At 37.8% G+C, this 16,276-nt stretch overlaps 1 protein-coding gene across 2 annotated transcripts in view; it reads right to left on the bottom strand.

Annotated features, from left to right (window-relative positions):
• Nucleotides 1-16,276, bottom strand: part of SPoCk (secretory pathway calcium atpase) — a 314,424-nt gene that overhangs the window by 130,243 nt on the left and 167,905 nt on the right. Inside the window, exon 1 of one of the 2 annotated variants that reach the window (XM_073985005.1) lies at nt 4,887-7,409. The exons of the other annotated variant lie outside the window; for it this stretch is intronic. The gene's annotated coding sequence lies outside the window, so the exon portion shown is untranslated. Of the gene's footprint in view, nt 1-4,886; nt 7,410-16,276 lie in introns of those variants that run through there. 2 annotated transcript variants of the gene reach the window in all.

Raw genomic sequence — 16,276 nt, 5'->3', positions numbered from 1 at the left:
AGACCGCTTTCTCACAGGCAGGGTCTGTAGACGCCCACTTTTTTACAGAAAGGGTCCATAGAAGCCCGCTTTCGTACAGAAAGGGTCTATAGAAGCCCGCTTTCGTCCAGAAAGGTTTTATAGAAGCCTACTTTCTTACAGAAAGGGTCTATAGAAGGCCACTTTTTAACAGAAAGGATCTATAGAAGGCCACTTTCTTACAGTAAGGGTATATAGAAACCGCTTTCTTACAGAAAGAGTCTATAGAAGCCCGCTTTCTTTTAGAAAGTGTACGTAGAAGCACCGTATCTTTTAGAAAGTGTATCTAGAAGTCCCGAGACAGAAAGGGTGTACAAAAGCTTTTATTATATTTGAAAGGGTATAAGAAGCCCGCTTGCTTACACAAAGGGTCTGTAGAAGCCAACTTTCTTATAGAAAGGGTCTACAGAAGGCCACTTTCTTTTAGAAAGTGTCTGTAGAAGTAACTTTTCTTACAGAAAGGGTCTACAAAAGCTTTTATTATATTTGAAAGGGTCTAAGAAGCCCGCTTCCTTACACAAAGGGTCTATAGAAGCCCACTTTCGAACAGAAAGTTTCTGTAGAAGCCCACTTTCTTACAGGAAGGGTATATAGAAGACCGCTTTCTTAGAAGACCGCTTATATTAATATAAAGAGCTTGCAAGCAATTTTTTATTTAAAACGGAGAGTGAATAGATTAGGGTTGCCGTTTCAGAAAGATTTCTACCAAAAATTTTTCTAGAAAAAACGGGCTAAACAGAGACAGAAGGAAGAAACATTCTTTCCTTCAGAGAGGTAATATAGAAGCCCACTTTCATTCAGAAAGGGACTATTTAAGAACCCTTTCTTTCGGAAAGATTATATAGAAGACCGCTTTCTCACAGGCAGGGTCTGTAGACGCCCACTTTTTTACAGAAAGGGTCCATAGAAGCCCGCTTTCGTACAGAAAGGGTCTATAGAAGCCCGCTTTCGTCCAGAAAGGTTTTATAGAAGCCTACTTTCTTACAGAAAGGGTCTATAGAAGGCCACTTTTTAACAGAAAGGATCTATAGAAGGCCACTTTCTTACAGTAAGGGTATATAGAAACCGCTTTCTTACAGAAAGAGTCTATAGAAGCCCGCTTTCTTTTAGAAAGTGTACGTAGAAGCACCGTATCTTTTAGAAAGTGTATCTAGAAGTCCCGAGACAGAAAGGGTGTACAAAAGCTTTTATTATATTTGAAAGGGTATAAGAAGCCCGCTTGCTTCCACAAAGGGTCTGTAGAAGCCAACTTTCTTATAGAAAGGGTCTACAGAAGGCCACTTTCTTTTAGAAAGTGTCTGTAGAAGTAACTTTTCTTACAGAAAGGGTCTACAAAAGCTTTTATTATATTTGAAAGGGTCTAAGAAGCCCGCTTCCTTACACAAAGGGTCTATAGAAGCCCACTTTCGAACAGAAAGTTTCTGTTGAAGCCCACTTTCTTACAGGAAGGGTATATAGAAGACCGCTTTCTTAGGGAAAGGTTCTATAGAAGGCCACTTTATTACAGAGAGGGTCTATAGAAGCCCACTTTCTTAAAGAAAGGGTCTATAGGAGCCCACTTTCTTACAGAAAGGATCTATAGAAGCCCGCTTTCTTACAGAAACGGTCTAAAGAAGCCCTCTTTCTTACAGAAAGGGTCTATAGAAGGCTACTTTCTTACAGAGAGGGTCTATAGAAGGCCACTTTCTTACAGAAAGGATCTATAGAAGGCCATTTTCTTACAGAAAGGATCTATAGAAGCCCACTTTCATACAGAAAGGGTATATAGAAGACCGCTTTCTTACAGAAAGGGTATATAGAAGGCAACTTTTTTATAGAGAGGATCTATAGAAGGCCACTATCTTAAAGAAAGGGTCTATAGAAGGCCACTTTCTTACAGAAAGTTTCTATAGAAGCCCACTTTCTTACAGAAAGGGTATATAGAAGACCGCTTTCTTAGGGATAGGGTCTATAGAAGCCCACTTTCTTACAGAAAGGGTCTATGGAAGTCCGCTTTCTTACAAAGAGGGTTTATAGAAGTCCACTTTCTTACAGAAAGGGTCTAAAGAAGCCCGCTTCCTTAGAGAAAGGGTCTATAGAAGCCCACTTTCATAGAGAAAGGGTCTACAGAAGCGCACTTTCTTACAGAAAGGGTCTAAAGAAGCACGATTTCTTAGAGAAAGGGTCTATGGAAGCCCACTTTCTTACAGTAAGGTTCTATAGAAGCTTATATATATTTTTCTTTTTTTTTGAAAGGGTCTGTAAAAGCCCACTTTCTTTCAAAAAGGGACTATAAAAGCCCGCTTTTCTTAAGAAAGGGTCTAGAAAACCCCTCTTTCTTTTAGAAAGGGTCTGTACCAGCACCCGTTCTTTCAGAAAGGGTCTATAGAAGCCAGCTTTCTTTCATAAGTTGAGACTCCTCAAATCTCTATAGTTCCTGAGATACTAGAAAAGAGACTCTTATTAAACTAGGGCACGTAAGGTCCTAAAAGAACTTATCTTTCTTACGTCATCTGGGTCTTCTTCGTATACATATAAAGGCATCTAGTGGGTATAGAAGAAGACCTCCTTCGAAGTTTATTGTATTGAAGAAAATCTTAAAACATTAAGTTGGATTTCATCTTAAAGAACCTCTTAAAGAAATCTATGTGATGCTCATGATCGGTAGACATTGTTGTAGGAGAAAATCTGCATCTTGAGAAGAATGACCACTAAATCAAACAGGTTACTGGTTTTATAATTATTCAATATGAATTTTCCAGAAACTTCTAAAGTCTCTTGGGCTTATAAAATAAGAATATATTACCTAAGGGTCTTATAGTCTTAGTCTTATTCTTTGGTAGGAATTTTTTTTATAAAGATCTGTGATTGAGTGAGTAATTGAGACTACACAATTCTCCCTTCAGTAGTGGGATTTTCTAACTCATTTTTGTTACCGATTGCGATAGTGTTGTCAAGATTAATTCGTGTTCGATCAGCTGTTTTTCAATCATCTGTTGATGGTCAGTTGGTCAATCTTTGTTTGATTTTTGTCGAAAAAACACTAAAAATATTGCGATTCCATTATTTATTAATTATTTTATTAATCTTTAAATTGTTTTTTATTTATTTTACTAAAAATTGTTGAACTTGTCCACTGCTTTCAATTTAGTTTTTCTTTCATATATTGCCACCAATGATTTTGTTTTGTTATTTTGCTAAAGTTTACTAAATGTTGTCTTTTTACTTCTTTGTCTTTTTTCGTATAATTGTTCTTACTCTCTGAAAACAAGTTACTGAGTAAATCGTACTAAAAAAAGTAAAAAGACAGAACTAATATACTCTATGCTTTATGTTTTGCAAAGACGTATAGTAGTAAAGGCTAGAAGAAATGCATTTTCCAAAAACATGTGATAATAGTTCCACATTTTGGTTACAGATGGCTACACAACTCACTGGAATTGATAACAGCAATGTCAATCGCTTTTGATTCCCATTTATCCGCACAGAAAACATAAACGTTGAGTTTTGTGGCTAACATTTTTTTCTTTTCTTTTTTTTATTGTTTATTCAATGAAAAAATTAAAAGCGAATGCCGTTAATCTTGAGTTTTAATGTTTTTCTTGTCAATATTCCAATGAGTAACAGTTTTCGCTTAACACAATGTTGTTATGATATCGTAACAACAGAGGTTAACTCCATCTACAGTTAATTTTTCACAATTGACTTTTCCTATCTTAGTATATTGACATCTTTGCTTTTTGTAAAATATATTTAATATAGGTCTGTTCGATAACTTCGCAAGTAAAAAGTACTTGCAAGTACTCAGCAAATTCTCAGTAACTTCTCTCAATGAGTTTTACTCTCTCGAAGCTAAACAAGATGTAAGCTGATTTGACTAAGAAGAAGTTTGGCGGAAAAGATTTTTCTTCACTTTAATCAATTGAGCTTATCATGAGCTTATAATAGTCTTCACAAACTACAAAATAAGTTATTTTACTTACCATCTCGTTTTCCATAATGTATTTAGTTATTTCTTCCCTTTTTATCTTGTATTTATTTTAATAACCAAGCCCTTCTTATATCTTGAATTTAAAGTCCATTTTTGTTAGACCATACTTTAAGAGAAGTAGGGAATAAAGTTAGCATTACCAGAGATTTATTATTACATCTGTCATTTAAAATAAATGTTACATTTTGTAAAAATATGGCAATATCAAGCAAAAAAGACTGACAGACATCAAATTTAGTCAAATGTGATTTGTTGATTTGGATTTTGGTAAAGCATACTCTCGGGCGCACTTTACTTTTTAAAAGAAACACAGACCTCCTTTTAATTTATCTGACCCTTATTATTAAAGGAAACATGTAAGAACAAAAAAACGTGTTATCTGTCCGATACCGGCCAAAATTTAACTACAGAAAGGATGTAATAATGGGACCAAATATTTGTTTATGTTTTTTGCCAAGAATTTCTAAGTCCTCCACAAAACATTCGAATTTAAATCAGCTGATCAAACTTGCAATTTTATACAAGGACAATTTTGCTTGCAAAAACTTGTAAGTTCTCAGTAACAAATATCTCCAAAACTTTCCAAAATTCTCTCTCATTACGCTCCCTTTTACTTTACAAGTTTGTTATGGAATAGCATTGTGTAAAAGTTTGTACAAATTTGTACTAACTTTTGGTTTATCGAACAGACTTAATATTTCACAGTATTGAAATAGTGTTTCAGCACATTGCTAATGCATCTACCTTCGTAAATATGCCTTGCAATTGAAAAATGGTAACCCTGCTAAAGTATACACAACAATGCAGTCAGCTGTCAACTAACATCTTTTGCTTCTCTCTCTGCGGCAAACATTGGAACTAAATAAAATCATATTCATATGTGTTTGTTTGTACTTACCCAGCAGCACTTGAATTAATTTGGAATTATTACTAATCGTTCTCTATTTTTAATACAATGTACATCAATATTCTCCAAATGGAATAGTAGTTAAACATTCACAACACGTCATACTTTTGATGAATTTTTGTATTTAGTTGTTGCTATTTTTGCATATTAATTTTGCACACACTCAAGTGGACGGACAGACACAATTACATTTATTATTTGTTGTTTTATTTTCTTCTTTTTTTGCTATTCTTTACAAGTGGATATGGGAATTTCCAGCTGTCAATTGTGTGTGGTTGTTTTGGGTCTGACAATCAACGACGTGCCGGGCCTTTATGTCAAAATGTTTAATTTTAATTAACTTTTTATAAATAAAATTATTCTAATTAAACACAAGTAGACGGACTACTTAACAACGTCTGAATTCACACGACCGTCATCTATAACTGGAGGTTAAACCGCTTGACTTTATAAGTGATTTAACATGTTTTCCATTTTTTTATTATTTTGAGGCAAAAAATAGAACAAAAACGTACCAACAACGGACAATTTTTGTTGATAACATGAATCGTTTTGAATTATTATTTGTAATTAGATGAGATTTAAAGAGCAGCAACCAAAGATTAGCGTATATTTAAGAGAACATTACAAGTACACAGTTCTCTTTGCACGTCTATCAGCTGGATTTGTTGGGCGTTGCCAGAATATTTCGATGCCTCGCTTATTACCAGAAAAAATCCCAAAAAGATTGGCTGCAATTTTTAACAAACTATAAGGAAATTATTTAATTATGTCCAGCTGCAATATATTTTTTGAAACCTGACAAAGATTTAACGCAAGTAAAATGTTATTACCGGATAAGTTTTGTGGTATTGTCACAACTGGTCAAAACTGTTTAATTGCTTACAAACATACAAGTTTTCCTACCAAGAAGTTTCGACAGCTCGTACGGTAAAATTACAAATCGGAGAAAATATTGTTGAAATAATCGCTTAAATCCGAAAAAATGCTTCATGTATAGGTTAAAACCTATTTAGGATATTTTGCTAAGGTTGGCGCTCAAAATGAGGAGGGAAGGGCTCAAAAGCAAACAGGTCACTGGTTGATAATTATACATATTTCCATGTCAAAGAAACTCCATGTAAGAAGTATCCTCCAAAGGGAGCCACGGGGAAAGGTGCCTGTGCTTTCAGAGTGCGTTTTAATAGGAAAATTCTGGAGGAAATCTTTTACAGGCATCATTAGGGTAGGTATCGATGGTCTATATTTGGATGGATTTCTTCCCAAAGGACGTCCTGAAGAAATGATCGAGAGAAGCATTGTTGTATAAGGCAATCTTCATCTTGAGAAGATTGGCCACTAAAGCAAGCAGGTTCCTGGTTGATAACACTGTGAACAGAAATTTTGGGGGGTGGAAAATTCCTTTTGGGGATGAAAGCCCTTGGTGAGTATATACAGAACCCAGAAGGACAGATCCGCCGTGGGTCGAACTTTTGAGATATGGCGTGATGAATATTTTGCTGGAGACCCTATAAGCCCTTAGATATTAGCGTTATATGTTTGTCCGCTGTTGTTTTAGCTTATTTTTGAGATCACATTTCTTCTGGTCCCGGTGCTTTAAAAGGTTTGAAACTGTTGATGGCATCTTTAACCATTGTTACATCAATGTTTCGTGCTTCGTCCGTAGCATTTTCCCCATCTGCCGATATCCCTACATTTGCGGTAGTGCTCGGCGGGAAATGCGTATTCATCAAAAGCCCCAACGTGTCCTCAATTGTTTCCATCTTACTTCCCATATCATTCGCCATAATCTCGCTTTGTGTATGGGTTTTCGATAGAAACTTTTTTATTTTAAATACATCGTTTACGCTGTCTACCTGTTCACAAAAGAGTTTCCAGGAATTGCGCTTTGCTGTTCTAGTCATTTTGTTGTATTCTTTAAGTTTTGTGTGATAGTTATCCCAGAATACAGCTAATTTTTTTCGTAGAGCTCTGTTGTAAAGCCTTTGGACCTCTTTGCCTTTGTTACGCATTTCTCCTGTCATCCAGGGTTTTTCGTAGGCAGATTTCCTCTCTCGAAGGGGACAACTTTCTTCGAATGACTTTACTAAGACCTCCGTTATAATTTTGACATTTCTATATATATCTTCCGTGATTGAGCATTCATAGCTATCGTGCCCTAGCCTTTCTTTTATTAGTTTTCCAAATTTTATCCAGTTGGTTTTGGATTTATTTCGGAAACTTATAGGTTTCGGCGGTAGCCGAGTTAGTTCAAATCTTATATACCGATGATCTGAGAAGGAGTGCTCTTTCGAGACCCTCCAATTCTGCACATCGTTTATAAGATTTTCGGAACATATTGTTATATCTAATACCTCTTCCCTAATCTTGTTAACAAAGGTGGTTGTGTTCCCTGTGTTAAGTGTTATTAGGTCGTTAGTATTCAAGTAATCTAAAAGGGCTTGGCCCCTTTTGTTAGTATTAGTACTTCCCCACGTTAGTATTAGTACTTCGTTACCTGTTTGTTTTGCTTCCCTCACCAGCCGCTGCAGCTCCGGCAGATATACTGATGCCAGGTATATGTTGCCATTCCCCTGCTTCAGTACAGTTGCGTCCGATGTTGACAACTCTGGGGAGAAAAGAAAACTTAAGTTTTTGTGGCATATTATACAGGTTCTCGGGCGAGACCCTGTATTTGCATAAAAAGTTGGTAATTTATATGGTTTAGTCCAGAGACCTTGTTCTGAATAGTCCATGGTTCCTGGATCAAACCGATGTGTACTTTACCTGTGTTAATTTGCTCCATCAGTGCCATGGTTGCCGTCTCGCTCCGATGGAGGTTTATCTGGATGACTCCGATCATTGGTCCTCCAGTAAACGGGATTCTTGGGAAGCGCTGATTTCAATGTCGGCTCCGTGTAAGTTGTTGCTTGGAGGTGAAGCCTCCTCGCTGTTATTTTTGGCTTCCTCGTTTACGCCGATGCTCGCCTTTCCCGTTTTGAAGCGTAATAGGCCATGCCCTTTGTCTTGGTCAGACTGGACATGGAGAGTTGGTCAATTCCGACCACAAGGAGAGTGCCATCTTCATGCTCCTCCCTGTGGAAGACCTCCCATCTCTTCACATCCAATGTCCTGTTCTGACGACCAAAGACCTCGAGCATGCGTTCCGTCTCGAACTTGCTGCCCCAACCTCGGACAAAAACGGATGCCTTAGTAAGTTGAGGAATTTGGTCTTTCCTCACCAGCTTGAGTTTGTCGCTTTCCCATGGAGGTCTTATACTACTGACAATATCCTTGAGGGCGACAACGTTTGCATGCTGGGCAAATTGGTAAACAATCATGTCCCCTTTGACCCCGCTGCTGACAATTTGAATTGGATCTCCTCCCTGCATTAGGTGATCCAAAATTAAGCTATTGACCCCATCTTCAATGGCTTGAATTTGGTCCTTGAGTACCTTCCCGGAACCTCTACTGGTGTCGATCACTGCATAGCAGAGCTCGTCTCTGTAGTGTTTCTTTGCTACCTTGGCGTAAGATGGCGGCTCTTTACCAGTTTCCGCAGCCCTCTTCTTCTTTCACTTGGTGTCCGGGATTTCTTTACGGAAACCCCAGGTTTTGCAGACGATTTTTCATGTTCGAGCTCACTTTGTCGCCCTCTGCCAAGGGATTCTCGGAACAGCCTCCCTTGCGAGGTTCTTGACGCGGCTTGCTCGAATCATTTGAAGGTGTGGAGCTCTTTTTCTTTTTTGTTGGCTTTGCAGTGGCTTGAACATATTTTTAAAAAAATCCTCGCCATTGTAGGGAGTCCTGAAAATATTTTTAAAATATCCACGCCTTTTTAGGGATGCTTGAAAATATTAAAAAAAAATCTACGATTTTGTAGGAGGCTGGAAAATATTTAAAAAAATCCAGACCATTTTATGTATGCTTGAAATTATTTCAAAAAAAATCCAGACCATTTTAGGTATGCTTGAAAATATTTCAAAAATCCACGCCGTTATAGCAAGGCTTGAAAATATTTAAAAAAACTCTACGCCTTTGTAGGGAGGCTTGAAAAAATTTAAAAAATCCACGCTTGTAGGGAGGCTTGAAAGTATTTTAAAAATCCACGCCTTTGTAGGTGGGCTTGAAAATCATTTAAAATATCCACGCATTTGTAGGCAGGCTTGAAAATATTTAAAAAAATCCACATAGTTGTCGCGAGGCTTGAAAATATTAAAAAAATCCACGTCTTTGTAGCGAGACTTGAAGATATTAAAAAATTCACGTCTCTTTTAGGACGAAAGGGTGCTTCTAACGGGCTTTTCTGGAAGATAGGGTGCTTCTTTAGACCCTTTCTGAAATATAGGGTGCTTCTTTATACCCTTTCTGAAATATAGGGTGCTTCTTTATACCCTTTATGAAAGAAAGGGTGCTTTCTTCCAGAAAGGGTGCTTCTTTAGACCCTTTCAGAAAGAATGGGTGCTTCTTTAGACCTTTTCTGAAAGAATGGGTGCTTCTTTAGACCCCTTTTAAAAGAAAGTCTGCTCCTTTAGACCCTCTCAGAAAGAAAGGTTGCTTCTTTTGACCCTTTCTGAAAGAATGGGTGCTTCTTTAGACCCCTTCTAAAAGAAAGTGTGCTCCTTTAGACCCTTTCAGAAAGAAAGGTTCCTTCTTTCTATACCCCTTCTAAAAGGAAGGGTGCTTCTTTAGACCCTTTTGAAGTACCAGCTGAAAGAAATGGTGCTTCTTTAGACCCTTTCTGAAAAAAAAGCGTGCTTCGTTGGAACCTTACTGAAAGAAATGGTGCTCTTATGGACCCTTTGTGAAAGAAAGGGTGCTTTTATGGACCCTCTGTGAAAGAAAGGGTGATTCTATAGAACCTTTCTGAATAAAAAGGTGCTTCCAAAGGAAAGGGTCTACCAAAGGAAAGGGTCTACCTCTAAAGGAATGAGAGAGTTTTTTCTAAAGTCCCATTTCTAAAGGAAAAAGTTTTTCTAAAGGATAATTTCCAAAGGAAAGGCGCTTAACAAGCATTTACTTTTTCTTTTGTGTTATCCTATCATCCGTTTATCGCAATCCTTTGTCACATTTGCAACTTATCAAAGCTTTTTAAAAACCTTAAAATTTGTCTTATGAATATTCAGCAACATCAATAGCATATATTTTACTAAAACTGCACTAAAAAACGTTATTACTCTGCTAAGCTTTAGTAAAGCTTTTTAGCTTCTTTGCTCTCTCCTATCTTATCTTATAGCTTCGCATATATAATAGTTTTATACATTCCATTACAATGATGTTGCCATTATTTTCGGTTCAATATGGACACTTTTAATTTAATTTATGGCATAAATTATCACAACAACAACAACAGCAACGGCACTGCAGTAACTAACAACGACAACAACAGCACCTTAAACGACACAAGAAGTATCGTATTTAGTATAAGTGCACCTTGCAAAAAAGGAAGATGGGCTTGCTGCATTTGGTCTACCTTTCCACCACCCACTCTCTTGGAAAATACAATTTTTTGTGAATAATGCTTTCTGGCTTGGTTTTTGAATAATGCATCATGACACACATACACGCACACACACAAGAATAACATTCATCTTTAGGTGAAACATCTGGGAAATAGCTCAAGGACACAAAGAGTAGTATATGTTATTGTTTGTTGTTGTTGTTTTTCTAGGAGATAATAGCTCATATATATTTTAAGTGCATTGAGGAGTTTCAGAGGAAAAAAGACCTAACTTCGTTTAGGCATTGAGGCATAACAATTTCACAAGCGTGGAATTTTAAAAAAAAATAATATTTTTGAGGCACCAGCAGAGCCACAAGCGTGGATTTTTAAAAAATATTTTTTGAAGTAACAACAGAGCCACAATCGTGGATTTTTAAAAAAATATTTTTGAAGCAACAAGGGAGCCACAAGCGTGGATTTTTAAAAAATATTTTTGAAGCACCAACGGAGCCACAAGCCTGGATTTTTAAAAAATATTTTTGAAGCACCGACGGAGCCACAAGCGTGGATTTTTAAAAAATATGTTTGAAGCACCACCGGAGCCACAAGCGTGGATTTTTAAAAATTATTTTTGAAGCACCACCGGAGCCACAAGCGTGGATTTTTAAAAAATTTTTTTGAAGCACCAACGGAGCACCAAGCGTGGATTTTTAAAAAATTTTTTTGAAGCACCAAGCGTGGATTTTTAAAAAATATTTTTGAAGCACCAAGCGTGGATTTTTAAAAAATATTTTTGAAGCACCAACGGAGCCACAAGCGTGTATTTTTAAAAAATATTTTTGAAGCACCAACGGAGCCACAAGCGTGGATTTTTAAAAAATATTTTTGAAGCACCAGCGGAGCCACAAGCGTGGATTTTTAAAAAATATTTTTGAAGCACCAACGGAGCCACAAGCGTGGATTTTTAACAAATATTTTTGAAGCACCAACGGAGCCACGAGCGTGGATTTTTAACAAATATTTTTTGAAGCACCAACAGAGCCACAAGCGGGGATTTTTAAAAACTATTTTTGAAGCACCAAAGGAACCACAAGCGGGGATTTTAAAAAAAATATTTTTTGAAGCACCAAAGGAGCCACAAGCGGGGATTTTTAAAAAATATTTTTGAAGCACCAACAGAGCTAGTAGCGTGAATTTTTAAAAAATATTTTTTGAAGCACCAACAGAGCCACAAGCGTGGATTTTTAACAAATATTTTTTGAAGCACCAACAGAGCCACGAGCGTGGATTTTTAACAAATATTTTTTGAAGCACCAACAGCCCCACAAGCGTGGATTTTTAAAAAAAATATTTTTTGAAGCACCAACAGAACCCTTTCACATATCTTTTCCCTTAATTCTGGAATTTCTATTTCGAGAACTTAATCCATTTTCAAAATTACCCACAAACGCTTATAAATTTTATTTGTTCTTGTCCATTAGTTTGTTGTTGTTTAACACCTTAAGGATAGTTACTTGGCGTTTTTTTTTTTCAATTTTCCTCTCATAGTTTCAGCATCAAAGGAGAAGAATGTGGTGTAAAGTGGAATATAAAAAGCATTTAAGTTTTATGTTCAGCATGTTTACTCCTTCACTTCCACTTTAGGCAACACCTCAAAGGCCACAACAGGTAGATAAATGCTAGGCATTACTTGTTTTATTTAAAGATGAATGGGAGAAAATGGGGGAGAGCGGGAGAGAGACGTTGGGGAACTGTTGAGCTATTCAATAAATATGCATTCGTTTTTGTCCTTTCACAAGAAGATTGTTTGTTGGTGCCATACAAAAGCTTTACAAATTTATGGCACTTAAATGAAATTTATCGTTTTTCATGTTTGCTCGCCATTTATGTATCTCCTCCACAAAATTGTGGTTAAGAATTTAAATTTTTTGAAAGAAAATAAATGTTATAAATTTTACATAATTAAGGATATAAATTGTGTAGAACGATGGACCCTTATAATAGAAGAAGTTCTCAGTCGAGGTCTTCTCAATGTGCAGAAGAAGACGAAGTAGACCTCAGTTGAAGCATTCTATACAGACGAAAACTTCAATTGAGACCTTCTATACAGAAGAAGTCCTCAATTAAGGCCTTCTGTACAGAAGAAGATTTCAATTGAGACCTTCTACACAGAAGAAGTTCCCAATTGGGGCCTCCTATCCAGAAGAAAACCCCAGTTTAAGTCTTTTATACAGAAAAAGAGCACAATTGAGGTCTTCCATTAAGAAGACGTTCCCAATTGAGGCGAGGGCCTCAGACGAGACGAGGACCTCAGTTGAGGCCTTCTATACAGAAGAAGACCTCAGTTGGGGTCTTCTGGACGGAAGAAGACCTCAGTTGAAGTCTTCTATACAGAAAAAGACATCAATTGAGATCTTCTATCCAGAAGAAGTTCCCAATTGAGGCTTTCTACACAGACGAGGACCTATGTGACCTCATCTGCCGTCTTCTGCATAAAATAAGACCACAGTTGAGGCCTTCGGTACAGAAGAGGAATTTTGTATAGAAGAAGACTTCAGTTGAGGCCTTCGGTACAGAAGAGGATTTTTGTATAGAAGAAGACTTCAGTTGAGGCCTTCTCTATAGAAGAAAACCTCAGTTGAGTGCTTCTGTAAAGAAGAAGGCCACAGTTGAGGCCTTCTGTATAGAAAAAGACTTCAGTTGAGATCTTCTGTATAGAAAATTAATCAGTTGAGGCCTTCTATATAGAAGAACATCTGAGTTGAAGTCTTCTTCTGTACAGAAGCCCACAACTGAGGTATTTTCAGTTGAGCCATCCTATACAGAAGAAGACCTTAACTGAGTCCTTTTGTACATTTGAGGCCTTCTGTAAAGAAGCAGATCACATTTGAATACTTTTCTATAGATGAAAACCTCAGTTGAGACTTTATGTATGGAAGAAGACCTCAGTTGAGGATTTCTGTATAAAAGAAGACTTCATTTGAGGCCTTCTGTATAGAAGAAGACCTCACTTGAGATCCTTCGTATAAAAAAAGACTTCAGGTGAGACCTTCTGTATAGAAGAAGACCTCAGTGGAGGCCTTTCATATAGAAGAACACCTCAGGTGAAGTCATCTTCTGTACAGAGGGCCACAACTAAGGTCTTCTCTATAGAAGAATGCATCAGTTGAGTACTTCTGTATAGAAGAAGACCACCATTGGGACCTTCTGTGTAGAATAAGACAGCAGTTGCGGTCTTCTGCATAGAATAAGATGTAAGTTGAGGACTTCTGCATGGAAGAAGAGCTCAGTTAGGGACTTCTTTATAGAAGAAGAGTTCAGTTGAGGACTTCTGTATAGAGGAAGACCTTAGTTGAGGATTTCTGTGTAGAAGAAGGCCTCAGTTGAGGTCTCCTGTATAGAAGAAGACCTCAGTTGAGAACTTCTGTATAGAAGAAGACTTCAGTTGAGGACTTCTGTATAGAAGAAGACATCTGCTTAGAAGAAAATCTCAGTAGGGGACTTCCATTTAGAAGAAGACCTCAGTTAAGGATGTCTGTATAGAAGAAGACCTCAGTTGAGGACCTCTTTATAGAAGAAGACCTCAGTTGAGGACTTCTGTATAAAAAAAGACTTCAGTTGACAGTTAAGGACTTCTGTGTAGAAGGAGACCTCAGTTGAGGACTTCGGTATAGAAGAAGACCTTAGTTGAGGATATCTGTGTAGAAGAAGGCCTCAGTTGAGGACTTCTGTATAGAAGAAGACCTCATTTGAGGCCACCTATACGGAAGAAAACCTGCGTTGAGGCCGTCTATACAGAAGAAGACGTTAATTGAGGTCTTCTATACGGAAAAAAGTCCTGAATTGATGCCCTCCATACAGAAGAAGACCTCAGTTGAGGACTTCTGTATAGAAGAAAACATCAGTTGAGGCCTTCTATACAGAAGAAGACCTTTATTGAGGTCGTCTATACGGAAAAAGTCCTGAATTGATGCCCTCCATACAGAAGAAGACCTCAGTTGAGGACTTCTTGAGGACCTGAGTTGAGGACTTCTGTATAAAAGAAGACTTCAGTTGAGGCCTCCTATACAGAAGGAGAACTCAGATGAGGCCTTCTATACAGAAGAAGACCTCAATTGAGGACTTCTGTATAGAAGAAGACCTCAGTTGAGGGCTTCTGTATAGAAGAAGACCTCAGTTGAGGACTTCTGCATAGAAGAAGACCTCAGTTGAGGACTTCTGTATAGAAGAAGACCTCAGTTGAGGACTTCTGTATAGAAGAAGACCTCAGTTGAGGACTTCTGTATAGAAGAAGATCTCAATTGAGGTCTTCAGTATAGAAGAACACCTCAGTTGAGGACTTCTGTATAGAAGAAGATCTCAACTGAGGTCTTCAGTTGAGGACCTCTGTATAGAAGAAGACCTCAGTTGAGGACTTCTGTATAAAAAAAGACTTCAGTTGACAGTTAAGGACTTCTGTGTAGAAGGAGACCTCAGTTGAGGACTTCGATATAGAAGAAAACCTTAGTTGAGGATTTCTGTGTAGAAGGCCTGAGTTGAGGACTTCTGTATAGAAGAAGACCTCAGTTGAGGCCACCTATACGGAAGAAAACCTCAGTTGAGGCCTTCTATACAGAAGAAGACGTTAATTGAGGTCTTCTATGCGGAAAAAAGTCCTGAATTAATGCCCTCCACACAGAAGAAGACCTCAGTTGAGGACTTCTGTATAGAAGATAACCTCAGTTGAGGCCTTCTATACAGAAGAAAACCTTTATTGAGGTCGTCTATACGGAAAAAGTCCTGAATTGATGCCCTCCATACAGAGGAAGACCTCAGTTGAGGACTTCTTGAGGACCTGAGTTGAGGACTTCTGTATAAAAGAAGAATTCAGTTGATGCCTCCTATACAGAAGGAGAACTCAGATGAGGCCTTCTACACAGAAGAAGTTCCCAATTGAGGCCTCTTCTGTATAGAAGAAGACCTCAGTTAAGGACTTCTGTATATAAGAAGACCTCAGTTGAGGACTTCTGTATAGAAGAAGATCTCAACAGAGGTCTTCAGTATAGAAGAACACCTCAGTTGAGGACTTCTGTATAGAAGAAGATCTCAACTGAGGTCTTCAGTTGAGGACCTCTGTATAGACGAAGACCTCAGTTGAGGACTTCTGTATAAAAAAAGACTTCAGTTGACAGTTAAGGACTTCTGTGTAGAAGGAGACCTCAGTTGAGGACTTCGGTATAGAAGAAAACCTTAGTTGAGCATTTCTGTGTAGAAGGCCTGAGTTGAGGACTTCTGTATAGAAGAAGACCTCAGTTGATGCCACCTATACGGAAGAAAACCTCAGTTGAGGCCTTCTATACAGAAGAAGACGTTAATTGAGGTCTTCTATACGGAAAAAAGTCCTGAATTGATGCCCTCCATAGTCCTCAGTTGAGGACTTCTGTATAGAAGAAAACCTCAGTTGAGGCCTTCTATACAGAAGAAAACCTTTATTGAGGTCGTCTATACGGAAAAAGTCCTGAATTGATGCCCTCCATACAGAAGAAGACCTCAGTTGAGGACTTCTTGAGGACCTGAGTTGAGGACCTCTGTATAAAAGAAGACTTCAGTTGAGGCCTCCTATACAGAAGGAGAACTCAGATGAGGCCTTCTATACAGAAGAAGACCTCAATTGAGGACTTCTGTATAGAAGAAGACCTCAGTTGAGGACTTCTGTATAGAAGAAGACCCCAGTTGAGGAATTCTGTATAGAAGAAGACCTCAGTTGAGGACTTCTGTATAGAAGAAGATCTCAACTGAGGTCTTCGGTATTGAAGAACACCTCAGTTGATGACTTCTGTATAGAAGAAGACCTCAGTGGAGGACTTCTGTATAGAAGAATATCTCTACTGAGGTCTTCTGTATAGAAGAAGACCTCAGTTGAGGACTTCTGTATAGAAGAACACCTCAGTTGAGGACTTCTGCATAGAAGAATTCTTCA

Source organism: Musca autumnalis, unplaced genomic scaffold (genome assembly GCF_047663935.1).
Source record: "Musca autumnalis isolate F117 unplaced genomic scaffold, ASM4766393v1 scaffold_4, whole genome shotgun sequence".
Classification (NCBI taxonomy): Eukaryota; Metazoa; Arthropoda; class Insecta; order Diptera; family Muscidae; genus Musca; species Musca autumnalis.
The sequence above is the reverse complement of the archived record's forward strand: the minus strand, read 5'-3'. Positions and strand labels throughout refer to the sequence as shown.